This window comes from Pelodiscus sinensis, chromosome 7, assembly GCF_049634645.1.
Source record: "Pelodiscus sinensis isolate JC-2024 chromosome 7, ASM4963464v1, whole genome shotgun sequence".
Classification (NCBI taxonomy): Eukaryota; Metazoa; Chordata; order Testudines; family Trionychidae; genus Pelodiscus; species Pelodiscus sinensis.
In genome coordinates this window covers 57,055,702-57,073,113 of record NC_134717.1, presented here as the reverse complement: position 1 = coordinate 57,073,113, position 17,412 = coordinate 57,055,702, and the positions used below count along the sequence as shown (strand labels likewise).

Below are 17,412 nucleotides of genomic sequence, written 5' to 3'. Positions count from 1 at the left end.
GGATAAATTTTGTATTTTCCCTAGCAAAATTAATCAAATGGTGTTTTTTTATTTATTTGTATAAAAAGGATAATTTCCTTGTTCATGGTGTAAAAAAAAATGTCTTGTTTTCCTGAGGCAATGTAAAACTTTCATGTTTATATATTCCATGTCCTTTATGTGAAAATAGTAAATTCATTTTTTATGGTATGAGACCTCTTACACGTGACTTAAGTTAGCACCTCAGAATATTAGAACTGGCAGGACTTGCAAAAGGTGTGTCTGGGAAGGAGTAGTTGGCTTTGGGTTTTTAAACACCCTTTCCTCTGTTGAGGATTCAAGATGCAGATTGGTAAGGTATTAGCAGATAAGTATGGCTACGGTGCATTTAGAAACTCTAATTAAAGTGGCTCTCAGTCCTCCCCCACTGTGGCTATACTGTCAATGTTGAATATGTTTAGCTTTTTCTCAGTAGAATATTTTATTCTTGGTACTTGCTGAATAAAGTTAATCAAGGGAGGTTTGTTTTATTGTACGCTTTGTTTCAGAGAGAATACAACTGTGTAGGCTAGAGCATGAGTCTGAGTCAGAAGGTCTAGGTTTTGTTTCTCCTTTTGGTGTTGACTTACTACATGACATAGGGAAATTATTGCTTACTCTCACATACTCTCTATTTTATTGTCCTCCTTTTGTGTGTGGGGGGGAGGGGGATTTTACCATTAGTAAAAAATTAATTACAAAGGTGTTGTATTTTGGAATGTGAAAAATATTTAAAACTATTAACTCTGTAACCAATGAAAATTTTAGTCAGTTAAACAGGCTTTGCAGGCTCTCTGCGTTGCCAGCCCTGGGGGCTCCCAGCAGCCACCAAACAATTTACAGAGCATTCCAGACTAGGGATGTAATAGTATAGTTGATTAACCGATAAGCTAAAGCTTATAGGTTAATGCTATAGACTCCACGCATTTCCTCCCTGCCTTTCTCCCTTGCCAGTAAATTTTTTAGCAGGCTGGTCAGCAGCCTGGCTCAGTCCTGCCTTGCACTGGGTTCTGGACCTACCCATACTGCGGCTCTGCATTTAAAGTGTATTAGGAGTCAGGCAGCCTGGCTCAGTTCTGGCACAAGCCGGGTCCAGGAACTCAGACCCCCTCCCCCCTGGAAAGGGGTTGCCCAGGGACTATAGACTAGTCAACTAATCAATAAGAATTCATGAGGTTAATAGACTGTTCAATTAATTGATATTTAACATCCCTATTCCAGACTAGGGATGTGAAAGTGTAATCGTATGCATGGTTAACAGATGAGCCTGGGCTATCCGTTAATGTGCACAGTTACACGCAGGCTCCCAGTATGTGTGGGGAGCACCTGCCTCCTCTGCGCTGCTGCCTCTGTATCAGGAGTTGGCAGTTGGGGAGCTGCCTTAAAAGTTGGCTCCCTGCATATAGTAGCTCCAGGGAGCTGCCTGCCCCCTCATGTAACCATCTAACCACTGAAAAATGTCAGCGGTTCTATGATTACTTAAATGCATTTTACATCCCTATTCCAGACAAAGGATTACATAGTTACTAGAAGGCACAACTTAGTTTGCAATTGTCTAATGAGAAACAGAGTGAAATAGAAGCATACAGGATAAGGATGTTAAAATGCATGTATTTTTGTAAATGTGTAACTGCTTGGTCCCATGTGAAGAGAGATTGAGAAGACTTGGACTTTTCAGCTTAGAAAAGAGGACACTAAGGGGGATATGATAGAGGTCTATACAATTATGACTGGTGTGGAAAAAGTGAATAAGGAAAAGTTATTTACTTATTACCATAAGACCTTGGGGTCACCAAATGAAATTAAAAGATAGCAGGTTTTAAAACAAAAGAAAGTTTTTCTTCACACAGTGCACAGTCAACCTGTGGAACTCCTTGCCCGAGGATGTTATAAAGACCATGTCTTTAACAGGGTTCAAAAAGAACTAGATAGATTCATGGAGGTTAGGTCCATCAATGGCTATTAGCCAGGATGGGTAGGAATGGTGTCCCTAGCCTCTGTCAGAGGCTGGAAATGAATGATAGGACAGGGATCATGTGATGATTACCTGTTGTGTTCCCTCTCCCTCGGGCATCTGGTATTTATTGGCCACTTACATATTACTTATGTGGCTCCCCCGTTAGCTGATGTCTCCCCTCCCCAAGACAGAAGTAGATTGTGCCCACAAAAGCTCGTGATACCGTCTACATGTTTTGTTAGCTTTTAAGGTGCTGTTAGACTGTTCATTGTTTTGTTTTTTTAAGGTTTTTCCATATTGTCTGTGTTCCATGCCATAAGACATTACAAGTGAGATTAATGCATACAGCAGTTTACAAGCATTTCATAGATACTTAATCACTTGTATGGGTTGGGTTGTCAGTTCTTGGCTAATGACTGCAGCCTGGCCAAGAGCTGGCATCTAGCCTGCCAGCATCACAATGGGTATTAATGACTCTAGTTAAACTAATTATTATTGGAAATGGTGGCATTTGGGAGACATATACATGTGGTTATGATCTGTTCCCAGTTGCTTTACGCTCTACAGAAAACTGGTAGTTTTACATTCATTGCGAAAGATCTTGCATACACTGAGAATATAATCAGATTAGTTATTTATAGAATAACCTATTTTTCAAGAGCTCTTCTCCCTATTCTGTAACAAATTTGACTTTTATTGCGGATGCTTCTGATGTGGAGTAATTATTTTGGAATAAAAGTGATTTTATTCCCGAGTAAAGTACTCAAACATGTAGCTGTCATGGAATAGTTTATTCTACAGTATAGGGATGTAAGCAAGTATTCAAATACTCAATAATCCTAGGCATATCTCTCACCCCTTCCTCCCTCTGTATCAGATGCAGTGGGGGAGGGGGGAGAAGCAGGAGCTGGTGTTGGGGGAGGCTGGCTGGCTTAAGCCAGTTACCCCCAGCACTGTCTCTGCAGTGCTGCCTCCTCCTCTTCCCCCCTTCCGCCCATTGCTGGGGGGAGAGCAGGGGAGGCTGCCGCGAAGCAGCCACTGTTTGTGGCAGCCCAGGCTGGCCACAGGCAGAGGTGCTCCAGCAGCAGCCCTTGTCTGTGTGGGATCCCAGCTTCCCCACTGGGACCTCCCATGGACAGGTGCTGCTGGTGCTGATGTGAGCCAGGACTGAGCAGTCCTGGCTCACGCCCGGTCCAGGACCTACCCCTCTGCACCTCTGTAATTTAAACGTAGCAGCAACTGCGCTACCTGTGCACCCGGCTATTACTATATTTAAACTGCAGAGCCGCAGTGGGGGTAGCTCCTGGGCCCAACGTGAGCTGGGACTGAGGAAGCATTCCCTTATTGACTAATTGTATAGTCAATAAAAAATGTATCAACTACACGATTAGTGGATTGCTCACCTCTTAACATCTTTACTGCAATAGCTATTTTGGTCAGCTTTCCCATGTCCATGTCCTTGTGATACTTTGTTCTCATATGTTTATGGAAATGTTTTGAATATGCATAATTCAAATATGCAAAACAGGTCAAGTAACATATCGTTCAAGAGTCTATTACCCCCGAATGTGTGTTCTGTTTATGTACATGTATCATTCTTGAATGTGAAGTTAGAAATATGAAGTGTAACCCTAATTATTAATCTAGTATTTCTAGTGAGAGCCCTTAGCAGTGCTTAAAGGACTTAAAGGTCTGGTACTTGAAGCAATGATGTATAAATGGTTTTGTTTTTCCTGTAAGCCCAAACTGTGATTGGTCCTCCAAAAATGTGACCATGCCACCTAGTGCTGGAATCCATCCTGAATTTGATATTTTTCCGTGGGGTGAGGGAGAGTTAAACAAAGGATTCCGGTTCTGGGGAAATCCTATTTAAGCAATAGGAAGCAATCAATGATTCTCTTTTGCTGGCCTTTGAAAACTTCCTTCCCACCCTAAGAAAACACACAAAAAGCTGTTGTGATCTTTTCTCTGGCCTGGATCTAATCTGACTTGAAGGATTTACCTGAGATGAGAATCTAGAACAGTGGTTCTGAATCTGCGGCTGCCTTCCAGGTGGTCCATGGCTTGAGTTCAGTTCAGCTCCCTTCCTTCTCCCTACAGCAGGGATAAGCAGAGCTAATGTCCAAATATCTGATTTTTCTCCAGTAGACAGTTTTTGCTTTCTCATCTGATATGAAATAAAATTGGTTTTTGCTCTTCACATCTGAATGGCGGTCACATGAACACTGGCAATGATTCATGTGGTTGCACTTGATATGAGACCAGGAGCCATTTCAAGAGCATTCATTATCTTAACGATAAAGCAACATATTCACTAGTTGCAAATTGCCATTATCATGTGTGTCAGATAGTTGAACAAGGTCACAATTCTAATTATGCTAGTAATAGATTAACTTCATTTTTAAGACTTAGTGACACATTAATTTGTTTTATATTACTGTTACTCAACATTCTAAGTTTATTTATTTATTGTTCTGGGATCTACTAACTCTGTTTAGGAAAATCAATGTAATATCATTAATCTCTCTGTTTCCTCTTTTTCAAAATCCTCTTTTTGCTTGTGTTGATGAGTTGTCTTGCATGTCATACCCATGCACCATGACAGTCTGCCAAGTTATGCTTCCCAAATACTTGTAAGAAGTTTGATCCCCATCTTTAAACTGAGAGCTGAGGGAATAGAGCTATTCTGAGCAACAGTAGTTTGAGAGCTGTTATTTCTAGTGTATTCATGGATACAGTTTTCTCTTGATTTGCAGGAAACTAGGTAAATGAAGGGAGTTGCAGTTAATGCATCAAACTGAAGCTTTGCCCTTATGAGTTCTAGGTGTAGAAAATGTTCCCCTTATCTTCCTGGTGTGTCATGTTGAGGGATGTGAACGACTAGTCAGCTATCCAATAAGCAAATGCTTATCAGATAGACATCAGGCTAGTCAACTAGTCGCTCCCTCCCCCTTTTGCTGCCTCTATCAGAAAGAGGCAGCAAGAGGAGGGGGGGAAGAGGAGTGGGTGCTTCAAAGCAGCAGTGCTGCCTGGAGCATGGAGCCAGACCCCGGGCTTCATGCGGCGCTGCCTCATGCAGCTTGGGGCCAACTGGGGTGTCCCCAGGCTACATGTGGCATTTCAAAGCAGCAGCACCACATGGAGTCTGGGATCAGCTGGGGACTCCCTCTATGACCCCAGGCTCCATGCACCGCTGCCACTTTGAAACCCCATGTGCATCCTGGTGCCGGACTCCCCGCAGTGTTTCAAAGCAGCAGTGCCACATGGAGCTCAGGGTCAGCGGGGGAGTCCCTAGTCATGTTTGAATTTCAGGATGGACAGAGTGTGTTTTAGAGGTAGGTTTGAGATTGTGAGATTAGGGTAACAAAAAATGAGATGATGTAACTGCCTTTTTGTGTTCTGTCAGTTATTTCATAAATATGGTCAGGGAATTGAGACTTGCAAAATTTTTTAATCTCCTGTATTTACAGTTATATCTACGTTAATGACCTTACACTGACACAGATGTACTTCTGAATCTGTGCTGCTATAAGGTTTCCCATGTAGCTGTTCTGTGCACATAGGCGATGTCCCATTGACAGGGCTCAACAATTAGGGCAATCTACTCACCTATGACGAGTAGAGTTTAGCCCAGTATGGCCGTGCAGCGCGCCAAACCGTGCGGCTGGCAAGTGGGGCTGGCTGCTGCTTGTTAAGCCCTGCCCATCGACATAATTAAACCATCTCAATGAGCAGGAGAAGCAATGTGAGAGTGTATCCCATGTGCATAGTGTTGTCCACACTGGCACTTCTGTCCGTATAATTTGTGTAGGGCAGGTGGATGCTTTTATTGAGCAGAATCCATCATCAGCATGTCCTCTGATATGGAGGTTGATGCATGAAGGAACATAAGAATTTTTAGTGCATCTGGCACATAAATATATTGTGACAATGGCTGCAACAGTGCCATGCATGCAAATGTCTGGTCTCATTGTCAGGTGACCGTGTAAACAAGAAGCAGGCAGAATTATTCCCTTCATATGTTTAAAAAAAAAAAAAAAAACTTTAAGCAATTAGCTGAACAAGAAATAGGACTGAGAGGACTTATAGTGAGGACTTATAGTTTCTAAAGATTTTACATTGTATTTTTGAATGCAGTTATTTTTTGTACATAATTCTAAATTTGTAAATTCAACTTTCATGGTAGTACACTACAGTATTTGTATTAGGTGAATTGAAAAATACTTTCTTTTTACAGTTCAAATATTTGTAATAAAATATAAAGTGAGCAGTATATATTTTGTATTCTCTGTAATTGAAAACAGTGCTCAAAAATGTGTAAATCCACGAATATTTAAATAAAGCTCTTCTCATCCAAGAGCTGTGTAATTGTTTAACAGCGTAATTCATGGCATGATTAATCCCGATTAATTTTTTAACCATTGACAGCCCTAGTTTTTTCACACCTCTGATCAACCAAAGTGCTAGTATAGACATAGCCTAATTATGTCTTCTATTTGAAAGAGTTTTCATCAACACTGATTTGGCTAGTGATGGAATCAATTTGTCCCGACTTATCAAAGAGGAAATTTATCTTTGTCATGCTATGACCAGCTCACATGCTGGTAAATCTAGAAATTACTGGATTATTCTGGTGTTTATTTCCTTCTACTTTCTCTGTAGTATTACGCTAGCTGGACTTACCCGGCATTGCCTGGGAAACCGGAGGAACAAAATTTAGAAAAACTGAAGCTGGTCCTGACAGCCTCCAGCTACATGGAGTGCCTGACATCTGGCCATTATGGAAGACCCCCATGCTTTTCTACTGCTGCATACAGCAAAATCTCTGATTCAAAAAAGAGGCATTGCAATGTTGAGAATCAAAGCTATTTGACTTGCAAACTTAGATACAAAAGTCACAATAGAAACTATGTCTGTTTTCTTCCCATGTCATGAGTCTTAGAGCCATTAAAAGCACAGTGGAAGGGAGAGCCCCCAAATCACCATGGCTTGTTTCCCCACCATTGCTGGAAGCATATGGAGGCCCCTCTTCAATAGTGCAATGTTTTGCTTCCTAGCAAATGGTATTTTTGCCAATTATACTTGTAGAAGCTAATTTTTTTTTGGTCGGGAAGTAGGGGATAGGCATGCTGGGTCTGCAAATTCTCATCCAAGAGTTGAGTTTAGGGATGCTTCAGTCAATGGGGCTGGCCCTACTGAATGTGAGAGATTTCAAGGTGACACCTCAGACACTTCTCCTATCTTTTTTGATGAAACTTAGTCAACTACCTGAGCCTGCTGGCACCTCTATTGTCCCTCCTCCAGCACCCCCCGGATCATCCAGTATCAAACCTAGGACCAGTGCCCAGTTTTGAGAGATCCCCCTTCCCTGGCCTTAGATTAATTTCTCACCCACTCAACATCATCCAGTGCTGCCCCTAGGGCCAGTGCTCCTCAAAGGAGACACCTCCCTCCCCCTACCATGGGCTTCATTTCTCACTCACTTCCTGCAGGATTGTCCAGCCCCACTTCCTTCATTCCCCTACAATCCTGCCCTCGCCCCATGCACACCCAACGATCCAGCCCCCCAATCCTGCCCTTCCCCCCACGTGCTCCCCAGCGGTCCAACTCCCCCCCCCCCCATACCAGCCTGCCGCCCAGCGATCCAGCCCCCCAAACCTGCCCTACCCCCCACTTGCCCCCAATGGTCCAGCCCCCCCGGACCAACTCCTTCCCCCATTCATTCCCTCTTTCCTCCCCCCCCCCCCCCCACCTCTGGGTCCCCGATGCGCCTCCTTCAGGACATTTTTTCAAAGTGGCAGCTGGACGGTAACAGCAGCCCCACCCCCCTCAGCCTAGAGCGAGCCCTGGCAGCAACCTGCCCACCCATTGGTCGGCCGCCAGGCCTGGAGCCAGTCGCAGTATTGAAGAGGGGCCTCCATATGCTTCCAGCAATGGCAGGGAAGCCGCTTCTCCCTGCACTGCCAAGCTCCATGCAGCTCCAGGGTGAAGCGTCGGTCTCTCATCTCTTCCCTCCCACAGTACCTTAACCTTTCCTCCAGGAGAAGGTTTTATCCCATGGAAAGTTTGGTTGCGGTAGGTCCTATAGTGTCTAAGTTATTAGAGCACAAACATACAAACATTCTCCTTTATATATTAGATTATAGAATTGTACTATTTGTAGCTAGTGACTTGTTGCAATTCTCTTAGGGGTGTTTAAAGGAATCAAGTGGTACTTTCTTCCCTCTACTAGGGATGTGATAGGGTAACTGATTAACCAGTTAGCCAGTAGTATCACTCTTACCAGGTGATGTTTACTGAGTAACAATTAACTGGACAAGTGATAACACTTGAGAAAGTAGTCAGAATCTTTATCCTTTCAATTACAACAGCAGCCTGCTGGGGGAAGAGGGCTGCTCCAGTCCCGGTTGGCTCCATGCAGGGCCACAAGCTGGCATGCTGCCTTGCATGGGGCTGGAAGTGGGAATCATTTGGGCTGAAGATTTCAGGAACCTGCTTAGTTGATTAACCAGTTAAACATTAGGATTAACCATGATTTTACATCCCTACCCTCTACCCATTTCGTCTCCAGATGACCATGGTGTACTTTTTTTCATTATTTATAGTATTGTAAGAATCAGTCCTTGGCTATCATGTACTTTAAGGCTCTAATCCTACAAATATTTAGATGCCTGCTCAACTTCATGAACTTGCATAGTCCCACTGATATCAGAGTCTCTGATGTCTCTTGAAGTGCTCATTTGACTTAAACTATTGATGTGTGGGACTGTTCACAGGATTGTCCTTTAACATTCTTTTTTCATTTTTGTGGTTGAAAGGTGATAACACTTGAGAAAGTAGTCAGAATCTCTACCCCTTCAATTACAAGCATATCTACTATCTATTTTAGAGAGTTTGTATCTGTCTGTGTCCATCTGTCTGCAAGTCTGTTTAAGAACTCTTCAGGGGTAAGAGCTAGGACCACTATATTTGGTGTGCAGCTTCCTCGGATCATAATTTAAAGAAAGGTCAGGGTTCGGTTGTGCCAGGATAATGGGATGAGCCTGGAATGTAACTTTTTCACATCAAAAGGAAAGGTAGGGGGTGTGGTAGTGAGGCCAGTTATACTCATGAATAATCCCAAGGGGGCAGCAGGCACTCTAGCCATGGAGCAGCTCCTCACCACTCTGTGCCAGCACCGGGGAGAAGCAGCGGGAGGCTTGCATGCGCCTTTCCCTTCTCAGGCCAGGGCAATGCCAGGTACGTCTTCTAGCGTCGTTTAAAAAAAAAAAAAAAGCCAAAATAGTTTTACATATCACACCACCTCCAGAGACTCCCTGTCAATTTTCAGTTGATTTAGAATCACACTTTACCTTTTAAAACATTTTCCTATTAAAAACTTTTTAGAAGGATTTAAGGCTACTGCTGCACAATTGTGCCTTCTCTTCCTCTTACTCCTGTGGGACATGAATCTTCAAAACCCCAAATTCAAATTTTAGGAAATATTCCATCTAAGATCTTGTATATTTCCAGAAAGAAAGGTTAATAATTCAGAAACAAGCCTATCTATGTGGAAGATCTATATAAATGAGAGAGAGAATGGCTATAAAGGGGAAACAGTGTTATTGGGCACAAAATTATGCTAAATGGACAAAATAAATTGGACATAGATTTTTTTTTCTTCAATATCTTTTACTTGTGGTAACTTTATGTGGTGGTAATAATAGTTAAAAAGTTTTCCAACTAGTTTGTGTGGACTTGTTAAACTGATACAGCCCTTTTACAGGCACTGAGAGAGCTTACGATCCATAATGAGACATTAATCTTTCAGTGAAACCAAGTTTTACATTAATTTTTTTCTAACCTCCCTCCCAAAAATCAGTAAGAAGAAAAGTGTTTAAGGCCACACGAAAATAGGCCCATGTTCTTTTAATAATTTGTGTCTCCTTTTAGAACATATGATGTTTCATTAGCAATGGAGGGCTGAAGATTTTGTTCCTTCTTGACAAAGAAGAGGAGCGTGGGATATATCGTTGGCTCTAAAACCCAGTTGCTTAATGAGAGAAAAACACTGTCTAAGCAAAAGGTGCTAGTCCTGTTTATTATATAATCATCATGACATTGATATTAATAAGGGGGAGGTAATATGCAAATAAACATTTTTCACAATCAGGTAAATTCTTAAGTCACTTAAAGGGAAGTGCTGTACAGACGAGAGACACTTAGGACAGCTTTCATAGTATGGCAAAGTGACAGAGCCAGAGGCAACTCCCAGATCTGTCACAACAGCAGTCTTAAGAATAGAATTGAAAGAGAGCCAGACAGTGCATGAAAAATAGTATCCTACTTGGCTTCTGTGTCTGATAATCAGTAGAGCCCTGTTGGTCAAAAAAAGATCCAAAATGGATGACATTCTAGTTCACGGGTGGGAAACCATTTTTGGGTTGAGGGCTGCTGACCCACAGAAAAATCAGTCTGTTGCCACATACAAGTGAGAAACAAAAAAACAAAACAAAACCCCTCACTGACTTGGTCCTCGACTGAGGAAGAGACAGAACCTCCCCACGTTCCCCTCACACACCAAAGCCTAGGGAGGGCCAGACTAGTAGATTTTTGTACTCCAGCGCTGCAGGAGAGTTGGGGGGTCTGGAGTGCCAGCATGGGCTCTGCAATGCTGGGGAGCAGCTCAAGCCTCGGGGGCTGGATCCAATCCAGACAAACCAGGGGCTGCAGGTTCCCCGCCCCGTTCTAGTTGTTTCCTCAACTTTCTGAATCAGAAAACTGTCCCCTACCTACACGTGGTAAGAATTTGCAGAACATACTATGTTTTGTTAAAACAAAAGACAGGACTATGTAGCACTTTAAAGACTAACAAGATGGTTTATTAGGTTTTGTGGGCCAGACCCACTTCCTCAGATCAATTTGTGGAAGAAAATTGGCACAACCATACATACCAAAGTGATACAATCAAAAAAAGTGAACACATAAAATTGACAAATCAAATTTTAGAACAGAGTAGGGGTGAGGGGGGAAGGTTAGTGTCTGTGAGGTACAGGCAGTCCCTGACTTACGCGGATCCGACTTATGTCGGATCCACAGTTACGAACGGGGCTTTTCTCCCCAGGAAGACGCGGAGCAAAGCCGCGGAGGGGCTCGGGCAGTGGGGCAGCCCAGGCGCACCTGGGCTGTCCCGCTGCCGGCTTCCCCCAAGGCTTTGCAAAACCGTGGAGGGGCTGGGGCTGCGGGGCAGCCCAGACACGCCTGGGCTGTCCTGCTGCCGGCTTCCCCCGAGGGCTTTGCAAAGCCTCGGGGGAAGCCGGCAGTGGGATAACCCAGGCGCGCCTGGGCTGCCCAGCTGCCCGAGCCCTTCTGCGGCTTTGCAAAGCCTCGGTGGAAGCCGACAGTGGGACAGCCCAGAAGCGACTGGGCTGCCCCGCTGCCCGAGCCCCTCTGCGGCTTTGCTCCTCGTCTTCCTGGGGAGGATGCGGGCGGACCGCAGCGCATCTCCGCAGTCCCGCCGTCTGGGTTTCCCTGGTCTGCTGGGGGGTGCAGCTAGTGCGCCCCCCAGCAGACTAGGCTTTTCTCGCCTGGGGTAGAGCAGCTGGGGCTGCTGGGTTGGTCCTGCAGCGCCACTCCTCGGCGCTACTGGACCAACCGGGCAGCACCCCAGCTGCTCTTCCCCAGGTGTCCCCATGTCAGCCGCTGCTTAAACTGATCAGCGGCTGACTACAGGAAGCCCGAGGCAGAGTTGCTCTGCCCCGCGCTTCCTGGAATCAGCCGCTGATCAGTTTCAGCAGCGGCTGACTTGGGGACACCTGTGGCAGAGCAGCTGGGGTGCTGCCTGGTTGGTCCCTGCAGCACCGCCCCTGCGGGGACCTACCCGGCAGCGCCCCAGCTGCTCTGTCCTAGGCGTCCAGATTCAGCTGCCGTTGAAACTGATCAGCGGCTGATTCCAGGCAGTCCAGGGCAAAGCAACTCTGCCTCAGGCTTCCTGTAGTCAGCCACTGGTCAGTTTCAGCAGCGCCTGAATCTGGAAGTCAGTTCCGACTTACATACAAATTCAACTTAAGAACAAACCTACAGTCCCTATCTTGTACGTAACCCCAGGGACTGCCTGTAATTACATTAGGGGTGATAATTGGGGAAGCTATCTTTGAAATGGGTGAGATAATTAGCATCTTTGTTGACCCATACATAAAGTTTCAAATTTAAGCATGAATGACAATTCTGAAGCTTCTCTTTAAAGTCTGGAGTTAAAATCTCTCTGAAGCAACATGCATGTTTTAAGGTCATTGAGAGAATGGTCAGTCTGGTTGAAATGGCAAGCAACAGCTTTCTCTCTGTGACAGCCCGATGTCTGTTTTATGTGCATTCATTCTTTGGCAAAGTGTCTGAAGTTTGTCCAATGTACATAGCAGACAACACTTCTAGGCACATGATGGCATAAATTATATTTCTAGATGAACAGGAATGTGTTCTTGATCTTGTAATAGGCATGGTTAGGTCCAATAATGGTGTCAGCAGAGTAAATATGTGGACAAAGCTGGCACCGGAGTTTGTTGCAAGGGAAAGTTCCAGGGTTGGTATTAGTGTGGTATGTCCTGTAGTTGTATGTAAGAATCATCCTGATGTTAGGTGGTTATTTATAGGAGACTATGGGTCTGTCTCCCAGAGTCTCTCGGAGTTTAGTATCCTGTTCCAGTATAGGTTGTAGGTTATTGATAATGCGTTGGACGGGTTTAAGTTGGGGGCTATAGGTGATGACAAGTGGTGTTCTATTGTTGGCTTTCTTGGGTCTGTCTTGAAGTAGAGGGTTTCTGGGTATTCGTCTGGCTCTTTCAATTTTATTTTATTTTTTTTTATTTCTCTGGGTGGGTAATTGAGGTTTATAAATGCTTGGTAGAGATCCTGAAGTTTCTGGTCTCTGTCCGTGGGATTAGAGCAGATGCGATTGTATCTAAGGGCTTGGCTATAGACAATGGATCATATGGTGTGTCCTGGATGGGAGCTGGAGGCATGTAGGTAACTGTAGGAGTCAGTGAGTTTTCTGTAGAGAGTGGTGTCTAATTTACCATTAGTGACTTGTACTGTGCTGTCCAGGAAATGGATCTCTCGTGTAAAATGGTCCAGGCTGAGATTGATGGTGGGGTGTAGGTTGTTAAAGTTGCCGTGGAATTCATCCAGTGTTTCTTGGCCATGGGTCCAAATCATAAAGATGTCATCGCTGTAGTGTAAGTAGAGAAGGGGTAAAAAGGGACCGGATCTGAGGAAACGTTGTTCTAAGTCAGCCATAAAGATGTTAGCGTACTGTGGGGCCATGTTGGTACCCATGGCTATGCTGCTGATCTGGAGGTATAAGTTGTCCCCAAATTGGAAATAATTGTGGGTGATGTTGCACCTTGGTTCGGTGATGTGGTGGAAGCCTCAAGGGTTAAAGCCGATTACCCAGTGAAAACTACTGGATGATGGTGTAAAACAAATGATCTTTATTAAGTGGAATGATTCTTTTATCAAAACTAACAATTAGAAAATGGTCTTTTTAACTAACAATTGCCCAATGCTTTTACAAGGTAGAAAACCCTAAACTTAGCTATACTTAACTAATTACAAACTTCTTTGATTACAATTCAACTATACCAAATCACTGTCTCTAATTTGCTTAACAAAATTACAAAAACAAAGCTAATATAATGATAATAAAAACTTCGTCCAAAGCCAGCCCCTCTATGGTTATTTTAGGGCAGCTGGTGGAGTTAGTCATAAATCTGCTTTTACAACTTAACAACTCCGGGGCTTCTATTTCTAACACTTGTATAGTAGTGTTGTATTTAGGTTAAATATAACACACAATTATACAGTTTGCACAGTGTGGTTAACAGAACTTAGATACACTTTACAGAATTACACTGTGAAATTAACACAATTTAATTATTAATTAAACCAATAACGAATACATTTAAGCAATACTTACAAATCCAGCAAGGATAACACAAAGACACACTAGAACTCAGAGCATGCTCAGGACTCGTGCACCTCTATATTTGACTTGAAGGGTGGGGAGGCAGCCTCAGGGTGATCAATCCTTTAGCTGGGCAAAAAAACCCACATGCCCTCAATACACGGAACCTCCGTCGAACAAAGGGGTTGAGGGTCTTTTATAACATAACCTGATATCCGGTACCTTATTAGGGTCAGTTCCCTGGCTGGGCCTGATAGGCTGGTAATGAGGTAACGTAAAATACTGCCCTATAGAATTTTTCATGATGCCCGGCCTGATGGCCCCGTGGACAGTGCTGGGTGTGGGCATGGTCAGTGTGCATGGCAGTTGCGTCTTATCTCCCTATGACTACCTCCCTGCCTTCAAGGACTGGTCGAGAGAGTCTTATTTATCTCTTGCAGCTGTGTTCTATTTTTTCATGCTCACCTCCCTGTTCTATGATGCCTGCAAGGCCAAATTCTGTTTTACAGAAAGCTGCATTGTGCTTCCCATGCTTCTCTGAGTATCTCACAGTCTGGGTTTTCTGTGAGGGGCCTTGTGTGGCAGGATGGGCTATACGCGAAGGCCATGGACAGAAAAAGCCTGCTTTACAACAGGTGAGAACAAAGTTACATAGGTCTGCTACCAGATTGGCAGTGGTATCCTCTGGGATAGTGTTTCTAATTGCTTGTAATCCATCTTCATGTGGGATGCTGGTGTATAGAGCTTCTACATCCATGGTAGCAAGGATGGTGTTATCAGGGAGGTTATCGATGTTTTGTAGTTTTCTCAGGAAGTCAGTAGTATCTCGGAGATAGCTGGGAGTGTTGGTTGCATAGGGTTTGAGAAGAGAGTCTACATAACTGGATAATCCAGTAGTGAGTGTGCCGATACCTGAGATGATGGGGTGTCCAGGTTTATGGATTTTTGAGAAGCAGATAGAACAATCCTGGTCGGGATTCAGAAGGCGTGCCTGTTTGGATTTGGTCCTGAGTAGAGGTAGGGAGTTTAAGGAGACAGTGTAGTTTCTTTTGGTATTCTGATGTGGGATCAGAGGAGAGAGGTTTGTAAAATGTGATGTTGGAAAGTTGTCTCATTGCCTCCTGGTCATAGTTGGACTTATTCATAATGACCACAGCACCCCCTTTGTCAGCTGGTTTGATTATAATGTCCGGGTTGTTTTTGAGACTCTGGATGGCATAGTGTTCAGCGCGGCTGAGATTGTATATTGATTGTGAATCATGTCAGTCTGTGCATTGTTGCAGAAGCATTGTGTATAGAAGTCCAGATTGTAATTCCAACCATCAGGGGGAGTCCATATAGAATTGTATTTCTTTTGGTGTTGATAGGGGGGATCTGGTTGGTCAGATTGATGTTCATTGGTAGTTTGAAAATATTCTCATAGGCGGCGAAAGAAAGCCTCAAGGTCACCACAAAATTGAATCCAATTAGTGGGGGAGGTGGGGCAGAAAGAAAGCCCCCGGGATAAGACAGACTCTTCTGCTGGGTTGAGTTTGTAGCTAGAGAGGTTAACAATATTATCCAGTGGGTTGAGGTAGTTGCTGTTGTAGCCTGTGCTGTGGAGCAGTTTAGAAAGTTTACTGTCTTTGTGATACTAACTTCCATCATATTTGCTGGAAGATTATCCCCCATTATTGCAAGCTCATATATTAGTCTTGTTACTTGCTTGTAGAATTACTCATCAGCTTTCCTTTCCTGATTTAGTAACCTTTAATAAATTCCCACTACAACATCATTACCATTCTTTTCCCTTTTTATCCTTACCTAGAGACGCTCAGTAGCTTCTTTCCTTAAGGCCTGATTAGATTGAAATGACAACTGAAAAAGCTGTTGCTTAAGTCATTACTTTGGTTAGGTACTGCAAATGATAACTGAAGCTTTTTTTCCCCACTGAGAATACAATTTATTTCAATAAAGTTCCACATTTGTGTGTCTAATATATTCCACTGAAGTATAACATGCTCAAGGAGACAAAGTCAGTAAAAAAAAAAAAAATCATCTTGCTTCACAAAAGGAATGGATATGAAGAGGAGAGTTAATTAGCACATTGTAAGAAGAGTTTGGCAGGAAAGCAGAAACAAACCACAGCATGCAAATAAGAAAAAGAGAATAGGAGTTAGAGCAGGGCTGGGCAAAATACGGCTCAGGGGCCGGATCCTGCCCATCCAACCACAGGACCTGGCACACGGACTCCCCCCTCGCCAGGACCCTCAGGCACACGCAGCTGCCAGGGTTTAAAACAGAATCCCTGTATTTCTCTGCTTTGCAGGGAGAGGGAGGCTTTGTGCAATCTGCCCGCCCCCAGCTGAATCTTCAGCTCCTATTAGTGAGAAACAGCTGGCCAATAAGAACTGACCTCAGCCAATTTCTCAGTTCCTATTGGCTGGAAACAGCCAGCCAATCAGAGCTGCGAGATTGGCCTGAGAGAGTGGGGCAGCTGGAGTTGAGCCATCTGGAGGGAGCAGCTTGTATTTTTCAAGCGGGCTGGGGCTGCAGCAGGCAGGGAGCCCAGCTTGCTTTGGGGGGCTGCAGTCTGCTGGCCAGGAGACATTTAGGTAAACTCTTCTCAGCCAGCACCTGCCTCTGGCATCCCAACACCCCAACTCCCTCCCCCAGATCGCTATCCAAACCCTCTGCCCCAGATGACAACTCCCTCTCAGATTCTGTACCCCCTTTTACACCCCTCTCCCAGACCAGAATCCTCTCCTGCACCCACACTCCCTCCCTCACCCTACACCCCAATCCCCTGACCCAGGTCACAACCCCCTCCTTCACCCAAAAACCCTCTCAGAATCTACACTGTCTCCTGAACCCCAATCCTTTACCCTGTGCGCCCTTCTGCATCCAACTTGGACCCTGCAACCCCTCTACAGAAAAGTGAAGTCTTTGACCACTTACCAAAACCCCCACCAAAAATTATTGCCCACCACCCTGAGTTAGAGGAATGAGATCAGTATTAAGAGGAGTGAGATCAGAGAATTAGACATTGAGCTGGAGAGCACAGGATGGATTTTTAACAAATTTTGGAGTAAATATAAAAAAGGAGTCTGTGTACAGATCGGAAAATATTGTTAGTCTGCCTATATTAATAATATGGCTATTTTTTCCTGTTTTCCCCTTGCTTCCGTGGACTGGTGAAAAAGCATAGGTGCAGTTAAACATTTCCAAAGTGGACTGGCCAATTTCTCTGTTGCTAACGAATTTATACTTTTGATTCTGATGTTCTGGTATCTGAACTGCAAATGTTGTAAGAGAATGTTTATATTCAAGTTGTGTTAATTATGGATTCATTTTTATTTCACACAAAAACTTGTTATGGATAGACTTTGGTCAGTTTTTCATCAAAACTTAAATTTGTGGCCTAGCTTAATTCCTGGTCTTAAAGACAGCCTTATATTGTTGCATAGTAGATGCTAGAAATGGAAAAGGCCTTTTACTAGGTCTGACTTGAAGTCCAAAT

At 44.0% G+C, this 17,412-nt stretch overlaps 1 protein-coding gene across 3 annotated transcripts in view; it reads left to right on the top strand.

The window, feature by feature from the left end:
• Window positions 1–17,412, top strand: part of TRAK2 (trafficking kinesin protein 2) — a 72,585-nt gene that overhangs the window by 1,004 nt on the left and 54,169 nt on the right. The window contains exon 1 of one of the 3 annotated variants that reach the window (XM_075933872.1): window positions 14,530–14,548. The exons of the other annotated variants lie outside the window; for them this stretch is intronic. The gene's annotated coding sequence lies outside the window, so the exon portion shown is untranslated. Of the gene's footprint in view, window positions 1–14,529; window positions 14,549–17,412 lie in introns of those variants that run through there. 3 annotated transcript variants of the gene reach the window in all.